Here is a 3,955-nt window from a genome sequence, read left to right as displayed (position 1 = left end):
CGAATCGTTTTATAAACTGACATCATGTTACAAATTCTTATTTATTAAACTTTTCAAAGGTTTTACAAAACTTCTTTTATGCTTTTATATTATAAACTGCATGCCTCAATATGTATAGTTATATAAGAAATGTTTAAAAGACTTAGGAAGGCTATCCACCCTGTTTCCTTTTCCTCGATTTGGATGTGGTCTGGTGGGATATCGGGTACCCGTCCGAAGGTCGTTTAAATATTAGTTATATATCATGTGTACATATATAGTCATAAATGTTCCATCAGTTAATTCAGTTCCGACGCTCTTGGGTAGCAAGGGTGTATAAACCTACTTGGACACTCATCAATTACATTCTAGTAAACTATTATAGGAATAGTTTAGGGGATACAAAACATTATCCCTATTACAAGAAATTACACCAGAGTCAGTTCATTCATGACTCTGGACTACATGCTATATGAAGGGATACTCTTACAGAGATTTCTCTTACATGGATATATTTATAGGGATACTCTTGCATAGATTCCACTTACATGAATATGTTTACAGAGATTCCGCTTACATGAATACGTTTACATAGATACGCTTACATGAATACGTTTATATAGATATGTTTACATCAATACGTTTAGATACATACACTTACATGAATACATTTACATAGATACGTTTACATGAATACGTTTACATAGATACGCTTAGATGAGTACGTTTACTTAGATAATATATGATGAGTTACTATTACATATTATATGTGTAGATACTATTATATAGTTCTCCTTCTTATCTTTACCTTGTGATACAATCATATCATCGACGAGATAAATTGGACTTTATATCCTAGTACCAAAGGATACTTTATGGGACTAACCATTCCTATAACCACTGTTAGCTACAGATGTAAATGAACATCTACGGATGTTTTCGGTTGATACCATTACAGGTATACTTAAGGGACTAACTATTCCTAAACCCGGCTGTTAGCAACAGAGGTAAATGCACATCTACAGATGTCTATGGTTGAACCAAATTACGGAGAGTTTCCACGCCGTGTGTATCTTAGTACCAAAGGATACAACATAAGTTATTATTATATTATTTTTTTGTTTTATAATAATAGTTAAACAGGGAAAAACCGTCACACTTTCAAGTGATGCGTACTTTCAAAACATTCGGGTCTTGGTAGAAGACTACTTTTTATACTAGTAGGAAATATGGGATTTTCTAGGGTTTTCATACTTATAATAAATGTTTCATCAAACATTCACCAGTCTTTCATAACAACTTTTCAAAGCAATAACTTTAAAATACTTATGAATTCACCAGCTTTATTGCTGATACCCGCTTTCAAAATAACTTGTATTTTCAGGTTACAAATAGACAGGTACCGATGCAAGGTTTAGAGAAGACGAAGCAGTCAAGACTCTTCTTTTAATTTGAGTATTCGTTATGTTGTTTTATACTATGAAAGAACACATTTGTAAGCTGAATTATTCTATTAATGCAATGGATGATGTTGTTGCTTGTTTACTACTTTACATTGTTGTGATACACACATGACGTCCTCCGCCCCAGAACGTTTCCGCCGTTCTCGGTTTTGGGGTGTGACAGATTGGTATCAGAGCATTGTTTGTAGTGAATTGAGCATATCAACCCATAAAAGATATACTAACTATAAATACAATGGGATTAAAATACTATGACTTAGAGTTTATACTTCTAAATAATTAAATATTTAAGTAAGTATACGTGCCTGCATTCATACTAAAATCGGTGTCACAACAACAAGAACAAAAGTATTACGATTGTTGAATATCACAAGTAAGCTTGGGGATGTATAGTCAGTCTTGGGAGTGGCATAGCCTGATCAACTATGCTGGTCCGAGGAGGGATTAGCATATGCCCAAGAATGGTTGTGATGTAGCAACAATTCTAAAAACTTACCAACATTACCACAATGAGAACATTATAACAGAACCTAAGTCTAAAATACCATAGGGGTGTTTTGGGTTACCATAATTACTTACTTGAGAACTAAAAAGGATCTTCATTACTAAGTTGATAGTTGCTAAGTGGATACACTAAGGCTATATGTATCTAGGATGTTATAGACTTAGAATCGGTGAAATTTTTGCTTTACCCTTATTCCTTGTGAATTTGGAGTTAAGGTCACTTATTCGACAGCCTATCATGTGTTGATTACATATGACTGGTATGCACTTTACAAATAGCGATGTAACTAATGAAGATTTTCTAATAATTATCTAGATAGTTCGTCTAATAATTATTTCCTTAACCCAATTCTCGCGTACATAACATAACTGGACTCCATCCCCACAGCAACCCGTACCTTCCGAACAAAGGCAATGTTGGATGGTTTGAAGAAGAAATAGAGAGTGATCATCCAAACCCTTTGAATGATCACCATGCTGAAAACCTTTCGGATGTTTATAACTCCGAACCCGAGGTTGAGAACCTACCACATGCAACTGCCGTTCCAATTCCTAACCTTCGTCCGACTTTTCATGGCCCAACGCCCCCTTTGGTAGAATGTCTGGAGATAGGGAGAGAAGAGCAGGATCAACCTATGTCATTTGATGGAGACCGAAGCTTCTACAACAAAAGTTAAGGAGGCTCAGCAGACAGAATTCTTCCAATTCTGGCCTGCAGAGTTTCCCGAAACGAAATTCAGGGCAGGACGGCTCTCCAACGTATCTAAGAGGTTAATGCCAATGCCATAATGCATACCATTCGCACCAATATCCTTGATCACAAGTGAGAGATCCGATAGAAACCATGAGACCCTGCTGCAAGCACTAGCTGAAACCCGAGCCGAAGTCATAGAGCTCCAAGTACGCCAGAAGGTGTACGAAAGATACCTGCTTGATATAGAACGTCAACTAGCCAAACTAAAGGTTCACCATAAGGGTGATCGTCGCCAATAGTAAATACTTTACTTTATTTTCCTTGTAAAAAGGAATCATTTTCTATCTATGCCCGATGTGGCATTTTCTATGAAACAATCTTGTACTGTAAGTACATTTGGTTAGGTCTTTATGATGTCAAGAACTATCTCCTATGGATATGATGTAAGACCTTTTACAAGATCATTTTCCCGAACTTTTACGTCATGAATATCAAAGATATTGACAGTCGGCTAACTTTTGTGTCATTCTTTATTCAAGTACTCTTATCATACTTTCATTGGAGTCTATCTGAAACATGCTTTAGTCAAGTCATTGGACCATAGTAATTTAGCTCCGGAAACATTTCCATGTCTCTTTTAGTGGTTGGATCATGTTATTCACCAACCAACGATACCTCAGCTTGAACGACAAGCGTCTTCAGACCATTCTACGAACTTACTTCCACTCATTACTAGGACTGCATCATAGGGATGTAGGTCAACCCTTCATAAACACACTTCCACTCAGTGCTAGGACTGCATCATAGGGATGTAGGTCAAACTTTCGAGAACATAATCTTACTCTTTACTTGAACAATCGAAGTACATCTAGAGTCAACCAGAATCGCTCACAAAATCTTTATCTTTCGTGTTACAGAATCATGTTGTCATCCAGAAACAATCAGCCGAGCAACGAAACCCCTATCCTCCATATCGACGCCGCAACATTACAAGCTGCAGTAGCAGCTGCTGTGACAACTTTCCTTACACACATCAACTCAGGCAACACAAGCAAGACGGACAAAGGAGTCGAGAGTTCCGATGGTAGTACCAAACCGGGAAACCAACAAATGGCAACAGTCATAGAATTGCGAAGCCATAAGACCGAAAGGAAGAGACGATATCATCAACCCTAAAGGAGCGCAAGAGATCCCAAAGACTTGCCATGCCACAGCAGCAAGTGGCAACTCCTGCAGAACGCTTTAGGAAGCAATTTCCAAGGTGGTGTAATGAGGAAGGCACTCGTGTCCACATAACACTGGCTAAACACCTCAC

This window comes from Lactuca sativa, chromosome 2, assembly GCF_002870075.4.
Source record: "Lactuca sativa cultivar Salinas chromosome 2, Lsat_Salinas_v11, whole genome shotgun sequence".
NCBI classification, from domain to species: domain Eukaryota; kingdom Viridiplantae; phylum Streptophyta; class Magnoliopsida; order Asterales; family Asteraceae; genus Lactuca; species Lactuca sativa.
The sequence above is the reverse complement of the archived record's forward strand: the minus strand, read 5'-3'. Positions refer to the sequence as shown.